Below are 12091 nucleotides of genomic sequence, written 5' to 3'. Positions count from 1 at the left end.
TCTCTTGAAAACACGAATGTATACCTGGTCCCCCGGTGCCACTAGGCGCACGTCCTCCCGTACCTCGCTCTCTCCATGGACTGCCTCACGAACCTGTGAATACAAATGTCTATGGATTTTGGTGAGGGTTCGCACATAATCCTGCATTTCGTCCTCCAATTGTGCCAAAGACGGCCCTGTGTATGGACCTCGGGTGAATGCCATAGGCATTGGGCGCCCAGTAAGCATTTCATGAGGAGTCAAGTGCGTCATACGATTGGTCTGAGAACGCATCTTCATCAAGGCCAGTGGTAAGGCCTGTACCCAGTTCAGGCGAGAGCTCTCGCATATTTTTGCCAGTTTATTAACTAGGGTACCATTCACTCGTTCTACCATGCCCTGGGATTGAGGATGATACACACATCCTAGCTTATGATCTATCCCCAAGGCAGATGCCACATTGTCAATGACGTTATTCACAAAGTGGGTACCGTTGTCCGAACTCAGAAAATCTGGAATACCGAACCGGGGAATGACTTCGCGACATAAAAATTTAGCCGCGGTCCTTGCATCTTCCTTGGAAGTTGCAGTTGCTTCCACCCACCTGCTGAAGCGGTCTACTACTACTAGAATGTAGCGCTTCCCTTCTTTCCGGTTGTCTGCTCCCATGTCTACATAATCCATCATTATATGCCGGAATGGCCCTGTCGGCGGGGGAATATGTCCTAAAGGAGCAGTGAAGTTCTTTCGCACATTGTTCTTGATACACACTTCACATCTATTCAACGCATAGTCCACCATACTGGCCAGAAATGGGGACCACCATTCCTGACGGATTTTTCGGATAGTTTCGGTTCTATGGGCATGATCCAAGCCATGGGCTTCTTTGATCAAGAGCGGGAGGTAACTGGCTGGGGCTATACACAATCCTTCTATGCTGCGCCACAATCCAGTACCCGCCTCTTTTCTCGCCCCCCGTTTTATCCACGCCGATACTTCAGCCACACCTGCGGTGTTCTTCAGCTCCACCAAGTGGGCCACATTGTCTACCTGCGGATGCCGCATCGGACTTTCCCCAGGCTGAGTTAGGGCCATCATCTGCCCCGGCCCTACGGCAGCTTTCTTAGCTGCCTCATCCGCCAGTGAGTTCCCTTTAGTGATAAAGGAGTCATCGGTCCTATGTGCCCTGCATTTCACTACAGCTAATTTTGCGGGCAATGTCATAGCATATAGTAAATCTGAAATCGCTTCCCCGTGGGTTACGGCGGTCCCATCTGCCCGCTGGAATCCCCTTTGAGCCCAGATTGGTCCAAACACATGGCAGACTCCATGAGCATAGGCTGAGTCCGTATATATATTGCAACTCTCATTACGGCCCAAATTACATGCAGCTGTCAACGCCCGTAGTTCAGCTAGCTGGGCCGAGCAGGGTTGGGGGAGCGGAACACTCATCACTACCTCAAACGTCGCCGGGTTTCGTCGTGCTTCTACTACTGCCAACCCAGCCTTATTACCCGTATCAGTACGATAACAGGAACCGTCCACAAAATACGTATGCTTAGCATTATCAATAGGGCAGTTCTCCAAATCTGAACGCGCTTTCAAAAATATCTCTGATACTGCTACGCACTCATGGGGTACACCATCTATCGGGGTTACCAGTTTATCGGCCGGATTCACCGTGGTGCACCGTTCTATGGTGAGCTCCGGGGCTGACAGAATGGAGTCATATCCTGTTCGACGGGAGTTCGTTATCACAAAGGTCTGACTCGTTAGGAGCGCATGCAGTGCATGGGTCGTATATAATGTAATTGGGTGCCCCATGGTGATTGATGACGCTTTCTGATATGCAAATGCGGCCGCTGCCAAAGACCGATAACAGGGGGGCATCCCTTTTTCCACGTTATCAAGAGCCGTGCTGTAATAGGAGATGGCCTGTTTTCCCATCCCTTGTTGCTGCTGAGTTAGGACGGCCGATGCGTACCCCTTTCTTTCGGATACATAGAGGTGAAAAGGTTTGCTATAATCTGGGTTAGCCAATGCAGGGGCGGTCATTAAGGCCATTTTAATATCTGCGAGTGCAGCTAGAGCTTCAGGAGTCCAGACGAGGGGGGCATTTGGCTGTGATTGGTCTGCTGCCTTAATCATATCCCGTAATGGTTGGACCCTTAGCGCGAACTCACATATCCATGGACGACTGAACCCCGCCATTCCTAGAAATGCCAACATCTGTCGCACGGTGGTTGGCTGTGGGGCCTTGCGTATGGCCTCTACATGCTTTGGTGCTATAGTACGGCTTTCTCCCTCTAACACACGACCTAGGTATTCCACCTTTTGTCTACAAAATTGCAACTTTTCTTTACTTACTTTGTGGCCATTTTCGGCCAACATTCTTAGAACCTTTAGAGAGTCGTGCTGGCATTGCTCTTTAGACGCACTACAAATCAAAAGGTCGTCGACATATTGCAAGATGGTGCTACGGCACTCCAGGGCTGAGAGGTCTTGAGCCAGTACCTGATTAAATATGGATGGGCTTTCACAGTATCCCTGCGGAAGTCTAGTGTATGTGTACTGCTGCCCTTCGTATGTGAAAGCAAACAAATGCTGTGAGTCTGGGTGCAGTGGCACGCTAAAAAATGCTGAGCATAAATCTATGACAGTATACCATTTGGTCCCTTCTGGAATGTTCGACAATAGGGTGTGTGGGTCTGGCACTACTGGTGTTTCCGGTATCACAATTTGGTTAATAGCACGCAAATCATGTACTAGCCTCCACTTCTCTGAGTCAGGTTTTCTAACTGGAAAAATGGGGGTATTGCACTGACTTCGCGTGGAGATTAGAACTCCGGCCTCTACCAATCCGTGTATTGTGGGCCGTATGCCTTCTCTAGCTTGCACTGACAACGGATACTGTTTCTGGTAGGGCAACCTTGCATTCTCTTTTACCTTAATCTGAGCTAGGTTGGCGGATTTAACCAACCCTACGTCGGTCGGATGTTTTGTCCATAGCTGTTCTGGAATAGTTTTCAGTATTTCCTCATTGTCCTGATCTTTTGCTGCCTTAACTGCCATTTGTAAACCACTCCGGTCCGTGTTCGTGCATATGCAGACACTAGTGGCCACGGCGGTATCAACTGCTGTTACTGAGATTCGCACAAACTTTCCATCAGGCGACTTGTGCAAGGATGGATTGGTAGTTGGCTTCCACTCTTGTACTTCTTTTGCCTGCCCTATCATTGGCTCTACCTCTTCCCGTTCCAGGCCTTTGGTGACCATGAGTGTGACATGGGGCGCTGTCCCTTCCAGCTGATACCAGTTAGCGATTCTATCTGGGAGCTTTATAATAGCCGCCACTCCCTGTGGGCCGCTTATTATTTCCATGGTTTTAATGTCCATTACTTGTCCCTGTTCCATGTCCTCCCAAAGCTGAGCATATTCCTGGTCTCGTCCACCGTCATCATTTTTAATAGTGCAATATAAAGGGGCCTCCACTTCGGTGCAATCGGGCCGCATGTACTGTAACCATGGTTTCCATTCTGCGTATCTGTGCCAGAGTTCCGAGTTAGCTGGATCGGACATCTCTAGCCAGTATACCATCCTCACATTACGGGCGGTGCTAGGTGGCTCGTGCAACAGTAAGAATTGTGTGGATATTGATTTGGGGAACGTCACCCAAATCCCAGTCGCTTCGCACTGTATCTGAGCTCCCAACTTACACAGGGCATCACGTCCCAGTAGGTTAACAGGCGCTCCTGGCGAATATAACAGGGGTGCTTGTATTGTCACACCATCCAGAGATAGTTCTTGAGGCTCGGTGAATCGTAAGGTCTGTATTTTTCCTGAGAAGCCCATAGTTTGAATAGCCTTACAGGTGAGGGGGAGCTGTGAACCTTCTTTCCCTATACTTGAATATGTAGCTCCAGTGTCGATCATAAAAGGTGCTTGCAAGGTGTTTCCGATCGTCACTGTAACAGTTGGCTCTTGTTCTGGATGCAGTGTGGTGACGGACTGCATGAGCTCCCCCCGGGCTTCTCTCGGCCTCCTCAACTCTGGCTGGGTCCCGGCTCCCCATAGGGGCCATACATGGGGCCACCTTGGGGTACTGGGGGTAGCGGTTGGCACCGAGGTGGCATTCCATAGCTCTCCGGTGCTCTCGGTCCAAGCACCTGACCTCTTCTTTCAGCCCTATCCACGCGGTCTCCCCAAGTTGGTCGTGGGACACGTGGACAATTTCTCCTGAAGTGGCTAGGATCACCGCATCCCCAACACCCTTCAGTTGCCATATTTGGCCTGGGCAAAACTCGACCCCGTCCGTATCCTCGTCCCCTCCCCCAGGCAGGTGGCATTCCCGGGTGCATGGGGGCCCTCATATGATATATGTAATCCATCTGGTCGGGGTGCAGCATAGTAGTTATGTGTGGGACTTGCTGTTGTGGGTGGGCTTGGTATCCCTTGGCCAACAGCATAGGGTCAGCCTGTGCTGGGGCTGACGCTTGTGGATGGGGCACCATCACTGCCGCTTGTTTAATGTGCTCCCTCCTCCGTTCCTTCTCTTCCTGTTTAGTCCTGGTCAGTTTGCCGAGCTGTGCTTTATAGAGTTGGCTCATTAGGGTTTCAGTAGCATCTTTAGCTTCTTTTTTCAGCTTCCTGTGTTGCTCCACGTGATGGGTCACATGTGCCAGAAATGAAGCCCATTCCATTGCGTTGAGCCCCACCACTTCCTCTAACTTCTTCTGTACCTCCCCAGGGAGAGCCTTCTTCAATAGCAGTTTGAACAGTCCCACACTTGCCACTGAATCGTCCCATTTGGCACCCGTTTCATCCCTCCATTTATCTTGAAACTTTTGTATGAAGGTTATCACGTTTTCTTCGTCTTTCAGTTTTATATTTTCAAGCTTCCCAGGGTCCATCTTAGCCGGATACATACTCCTCACAGCATCCCATATTTCTTGTCGGTATAGGCCAAACGGGATGGCATCAGCCTTGGGGTCGTCTATCAAATCCCTGTGTTCTGCCCCATCGAAAATTTCTTCAGCCCGTCCCTTGCCCACTGTTTGGCAGAGAATGGCTTTGATATCGCCTATCGCCAGGTGCTGTCCTGATGTTTTTTCCTCAAACTGTGTAATCCATTTCTGCCCCCCTTCACACATGTTGGGTAATCGTTGGATCAGGCCCGTTAGGTCCATGAAACTCCAGGGTGCATAATGTAGGGCTTTTCCTTTAACCATGAGGGGCATCTGAGTAAGGCTGGGCTCCGACTGGGAGCGGGCATGCGCCAAGCACGCTGTGACACCAGGTTCGAATCTCACTGGGGGCCTCAGGCTTTCCCTGTTCCGTAGTGTTCTAGCTCCTCTAAGCTTCAAATCGTCCAAGTCCTCCTCCTCATTGACGTCTTGTTCAACTTTTCCTTCGTTGTCTGTTTCAGTCCCCTCGCTCTCAGTCCCCACTTGGTCGTCCAGTTCCATGTCTGAACTTACTTGCTTCTTCTTCTGCTGGTGATATATTAGGACTTTTGAGGCCTTACTCAGGCTTTTCACATGTTTTCCTGCTGACTGGTTCAGTGCTCTTCCCGACCTTTGTGATTTTGACTCTCCCAAACGCGGCTTGTGCGCATACTTATTCTTCACAGCAGTCGCCATTTGGAACGCTTGACCTGCGAGATTTTTCAATTCATCCATTTTACCCACGCCGTATGATATCCCGTCCTCTAGCCGTTGAATCCTGCCCTCCAATTCCTTATCCTCCTCAACAGCATATGGGGAGAGCACCACATCCCCCTCTATACGGACCATCCGCCCCACATTGTCTCTCGGCTCACTTTTTCCTCCTCCTTTGGTATGTGGAGCCCCTCGTGCTCCGTTTCCACCCTCGTGCCCTCTCTCGCTCCGACAACTTTCTTGATTGCCCCTGGTCCCATGCCCCTCCTGCTCCTGTATTTCCTCCAGTTCCTTGTCTTTTTGCTTGTGCACCATCGGCCGTGACCCTGGCCTCGGGGTGCTAGTGCTGGGGGGAATCTCCCTGTGCTCCGGCCACCCCGGAGTGCGGGTCCAGTTTTTCATATACTCCTGTAGTTCCCTGTCCCTCTCCTTGTTGCCTACCTGTGGGAGGTCCAGCCGTGGGCTTTCGCTCTCGACCGGGGTTCTATCCTCATATCCGGCAGCTCCTTCTTCCATTTTGATACGTTCTCCATCCTCCCGCATGCGATGCCTCATTCTTTGGTATCCGGTGAATGTTCCCTTTATGTCCACCTTAGTTTCCTTCCATTCATCTTCTCTGTCTTCCAGGTCTTGCATCATGTAGAGCCCGGCGGGTGGGGCACTTCCGACAGGTCTCACTGGAGGGCGGTACTGAGGATTATATGAGGGCGGGGCCTCGGCCAATTCCTCCTGAATGGCTTCTTTTATCTTTTTTCTAGGCTTGCTTCCCTTTCTTCTTTCTTCCGTATCACCGCCTCTGCTCGTTCTCTCTGCCGCCTATCCTTCTCCTTCTCTTCTTTCCCTGCCTCCACAAACCAGTCCACTATCTTCTCTGTCTTCACACATTTCTCCCTCACTCTCAAGCCTTTTTTCTGTTCATTCCATACAGCTAATCTCTCTTTCATTATCTGGCATAGCTGTTCATCAAAAGTACCTTCCTCGGGCCATTTCCACTCACCACTAGTCTTCTCACTCCATTTTTTACAATAATGTCTAATGTCCTTCTCATCTGTACAGTGTTTGCTTATCACCCTCTCTATCGGGCTCATCTTTTTCTTACATTCAGCCATAACTCTGGTCGTGTCTCACACCTCTCAGCTCTTAAAGTCGGTCGTACACACCCCCTAAATCCACTAAGTTATGCCTCACAGCCAAATGTTTTCCTCCTACCTTGTCCGTTGTTCCCGCCTGCTTAGCCTATCTCGTACCGATTTATGCCCGCTTTTCCCTTCCGTCCGTACTTGGCCCAGCCAGCCTCCCTAGGGACTCACATACACTCAGAGTACATACATTCAATTTACTTATGATGATTAATTAATTAAGTTAAATGATTCAATTACTCTTATAAGTTTTAAGTTTAACTTTAGGTAATTCACACAGCCTCACACAACAGACAATTCTTACATGTTTATAATATTCTTAGACATAATATTTACCTATTCAACATTACCCAATTTTGGGTAATTAAACAAAAATTAAATTGTATTATTATTTGTCATTTAACTGAACAACACCTTCATAATTTATGGAATATAAATGAAAAGGTCCCAATGGACTGACTCCCTGATTTCTCAACAATTTTGTTATATATTACTGGTCTGGAAGTTCTTATTCACCCAATGGGCAGTCTGACAGATGCCTAAAATATTAAAAACCAACCAAAAAAAAAATAAATAAATGTTTTTGTTTTTTTTTGTTTACAATTCTTGCATGCTCCTCCAGTTTTTAAAACAGCAGTTATTGATACCAATAAAGTTATAATACACACAGTCACACAGTCACACCCGACTCACAGAAAGTCCATATCAGATTCAAAACATTAAAACAAATTTAAAAACAAAAATCTCACACTGTTCTATATTAGTCAGCTCAATCTGAAGTGCGCACACACACACATTTTTCTTCTTTTCCTTTTTTCCTTTCCACACAGAAGACAGGCCTGCTTGTGCAGATAAGAACAGATAGGAACACACACATACACCCCTTTCTATCAACAACGTCGGCACACTCATATACACATTGTGTCACACACTCTCTTACACATATTTAGTTATTACATACACACCATTGTGGTCTCAGAATATAAAACGCCTTCACACCAGCTCCGTATGTATGAAGCTTACAGTCACATAAATTAAATACAACTTTTTCAAAAAAATTATTATTATTATTCTCCCTTTTTTTTTCCCCTTTTTTCTTTTTCCCTAAATCTTATCAAGCGTCAAATGTATGGAGCTCTCTTGTTCAGAGCACTAATAAATACTTTTTCCCTGTCTCCAAAACTTACACGCTCTCACACCACACTCATATTCTAAGCACATATATTTTAAGCACACACATTTGTTAGTACATATTCCATTCATACACCGGGCATGCTGTATTGCACGACCCGGACCTGGGCCCAGGATTTATTCCCCTCTCTATCCAGCCCTGGAATCTAATCTATCTATCTTTTATCTAATCCTTTTCCAGCGGTATTAGGGGTCCCCACCAATGCAGCCGCCACTAGACTGCTAGTCTAGTCTAGTAGCCGGTATCTGGGGTCTGAGGCCTCATTTTCCACCTGCTTTCTATCCAGCCCTGGAGTACTTCTCTATTTCTCTACTCTTTTTTCTACCTTTTTTCCCTTCCTCCAGCGGTATTGCAGGACTTTCACTCACACAACACATATACCATTTCTTTATTACAATTATAAAAAGTACATTCTACAATCTACACTTCTCTTACCTCTTCTCACTCACTCCAGGTTCTTTTGGAGACCCACTTAGTCTTTCTTCCCACCCCGGGGCTTCTCAGTCGTAACAACAGACCACTAAAACAGAGCTTTGAAATAACAGGCGTCTGCAATGCCTTTTCCTATACGGCCTGTCTGTTGCTTAGAGAGCGAAGTCCCACGGGAGAGATTCCAGACATATAGATCTTAGCCCAGTCCCATCTGGGGTGCCAAATGTTGGCTCGAATTTAGCCTATTACCCAAAAACATTTAAAACTCAACTTAGAAGCCAATACTCACATCTACCTCTGAGCCCAGTTGGAGATAGAAAAAACACACCAGCCGTGAGTGAGAAGAAGCAAGGGTCCAGCTTTATTGTTCCATTCCACCACACGAGATCCACACCGATGAGAATTCTCAAAAGTGATCCCCATACCCTGAGCTTAAGCTCCAGTATTTATACTGTATTTACACACTAGATAACCCATAGGTTTCCAGAAAAGGCCTATTTCACTTACCCATAGAATTGAAACCAGGGGTTTTACTTTACACATAAAATCAGAACCCAGGCATTTCCAACAACCCAGGAAACAAAAACCCAGGGTTTCTAGTTACCTAGGTTTTCAAAAACCAGGATTCTCTTTTACCTAGGTTTTCAAAAACCAGGATTCTCATTTCCCTAGGTTAAAAAAATGACGTAAGCAAGACGACTAAACAACCGGGAGGGACCTTGGTCTTATCGTTATCTCGAGGGGGGGGGCAGCCACCCTTATAACTGGCTTTCTTCATGGTTCTCTAAAAATTAAGGCTTTCCTTGCGAGACGAGAATCTTCACCATCTGAATCATGAGTAAGTTATATTTTCCTTTTTTTTTTCCTGTATTTCTCGTTTATAATTTATTTTCATATTTGCACTATATTTCTTAGTTTATATATATTTATACTACTTGAAAAGCGGTTTACTGTACTTCCAACTTCTTAATATCATTACAGTTCTACTGTCCTGCATATGCTACTATTCTGTTTTTTATAGAGTTTCTCTATCACTATAAGATATTATTAAAGTTATTCATGTGTGTTTATGTATGTTGTGTCTACTTGCCCGCCCTTGACTGCACGAGTGTGTGTGTGTGTGTTTTAGCACTCCTCAGCTCGTACACTTCTTTTTGACTTTTTTTTTTACTATTACTGCTCTTAAATTGCTCGTAATTCCAATCTGTCAATGTCCGCCTAATCCCGCTTCTACGTGTCTAGGTGCCCGTTTTTCCTTCTTCTCCCTTATGTTTATTTTATGACATTTTTTATCCACAACACAATCTTGAGGAGAAATCCACCATATATATATATATATATATATATATATATATATATATATATATATATATATATATATATAACTGAGTTTAAGGTTAGAGTTAGATTACGATACCTGAGGCGGATGCAAGCGCAGGCGATACAGACGGTGGAAGGCGAGGATCTGGCTGAAGGAGAATTTGTAAAACAGGCAGAGGTCAAGCGATCGGGTGAACAGACAATGCTAGGCGAGGCAGGGAATCATAGTCAAAACACAAGGCAGTAAATCCGAGAACCAGGAAAATCCAAAACAATGATGATGGCTTGGTGAACGACAGTGACGAGACTGCTGATCGTTTACTTTGCGAGTATCCATTGTTCTAAGCATGGCCTAAATACTGTGCCTGTGTGATTGAGTGCAGGTGTCCGTGATCAGAACTCCGGAGAATGCGAGCGTTTGCGTGTATGGGAAGTGTAGTCCTCATTGGCCATGTTTGTAGTTTGCGCTGCACTTTGGGAACTGTAGTCGCAAGTTCGCAGCAACGTGACAGAGCCCCCCCCCCGAAGGGCTCACTCCGGGAGCCGAATCCCTTCGAGGCCTACCTCTCCTCTGCGGTTCCGGTTTTGCTGGGTGAGCGGCGTGAAAGTCCCTACACAGGCTTGGGTCCAGAATGTCATGGAACAGACATTCTGGACAGACATCACCAGGTACTCTAGTTTACCTCTCTGGCGCCTGGAGTTAAGGATGGTCCGGACGCGGTAGGCTGGTTGGCCGTCGATTTCTAATGGCTCCGGTGGTGAGTCCTCTGGCACCACCGTGGCTAATGGACCCAGGATAATTGGTTTAAGGAGGACGACATGAAATAACAGGGCAATGCGGCTGTGCTTGGGTAATTCCAGTCTGTACGTGACCTCATTGATTTGTTCCTTAATTCTGATGGGGCCGATATACCTGGGGTTAAGTTTCCTGCATGGGAGTGGCTGTTTCAGGTCTTTCATGGAGATCCACACTCTGTCCCCGGGTTGGTAGTTGGGGTGGTAACTCTGGTAACGATCCAAATTTCGTTTGGTGGTGCGTGTGGCCTGCACTAGATGTTGGTGTGTGCGTTCCCAAACCTGCTCACGCCGGTGGAACCACTCGTCAACCGATGGCGAGTCAGTGGTGTTGGCATTCCAGGGGAATAAAGGTGGCTGGTAGCCCAAGACACACTGTAAGGGGGTGAGCTGCGTTGCCGAGTATCGTAGGGAGTTCTGTGCATACTCTGCCCACGGGAGGAATTGGCTCCAATCCTCCAGGTTCGTGGCACAAAAAGTCCGGAGGAACCTAACGATTTCTTGGTTGGCCCGCTCTACCTGTCCGTAAGCCTGGGGGTAGTACCCTGAAGTGAGGCTAATGGTGATGCCCTCTTCTCCATGAAGCTGGGCCAGACTCTTGATGTGAATTGCTGACCCCTATCACTCACGATCTCTTCCGGGATCCCAAAGTACCTGAACACATGCTGGAACGGTAGCTTGGCTGTGGCAAAGGCAGATGGCAGGCAGTGAGATGAGGCGCAAGGATTTTGTAAATTGATCGATGTTCACTAGAATGGTAGTGTTTCTATGCAACTCCGGTAAGTCAGTGATGAAGTCTAGGGCCAGGTGGGACCATGGGTGTGCTGGGATGGGTAGGGGCTTAAACTTACCAGTGCACAGTGTCCACGGTACATTGGCCTGGGCACACATAGAGCATGAGGACACTATGGTCTGTACCTCCCTGGACCACCAGTACTTCTCGGCCAACAGCCAGTAGGTACAATGTACCCCCGGGTGGCCCGTCGCTAGTGCCGTGTGGGCCCAGGTGGTGAGCTCCAGTCGGTGTTGCTTTGGGACAAACTGCTTGCCGGGTGGGCATGCTGCAGGGATTTGCGACCTGGGGAGGCATGCTAGGGCCTGGTCCAGTGCCCACTCAATGGCGCTGATGATGCAGGAGGGGGGCAGGTTATAATCTCCATCGTCCGCTCAGCTTTCCGGGCAGTGGAACCACGACAAGGCATTGGCCATTGGTGTTCTTCAATCTTGGCCGATATGACAAGGTAAACTGGAACCTGGAGAAGAACAGGGGCCAGTGAGACTGGCAAGGCATGAGACGTTTGGCCGTACGCAGATACTCGAGGTTCTTATGGTCAGTATAGATAACAAACGGGTGCGTGGCACCCTCCAGCCAGTGCCTCCACTCCTACAGGGTCAGTTTGACTGCCAGGAGCTCTCGGTTCCCCACATCATAGTTGCGCTCCACTGAGGATAACTTGTGGAAGAGGAACGTCATGGGGTGAAGCTTGGGTTTGCCTCCAAGAACTGTCTCTGAGAGAATGGCCCCCACTAATGCATCCGAAACATCAACCTCCACGAAGCTGGGGTCCAAGCGAGCC

The sequence above is a fragment of the Ictalurus punctatus genome, chromosome 7 (genome assembly GCF_001660625.3).
Source record: "Ictalurus punctatus breed USDA103 chromosome 7, Coco_2.0, whole genome shotgun sequence".
In the NCBI taxonomy this organism is placed as follows: domain Eukaryota; kingdom Metazoa; phylum Chordata; class Actinopteri; order Siluriformes; family Ictaluridae; genus Ictalurus; species Ictalurus punctatus.
Note: the sequence above shows the minus strand (reverse complement) of the source record.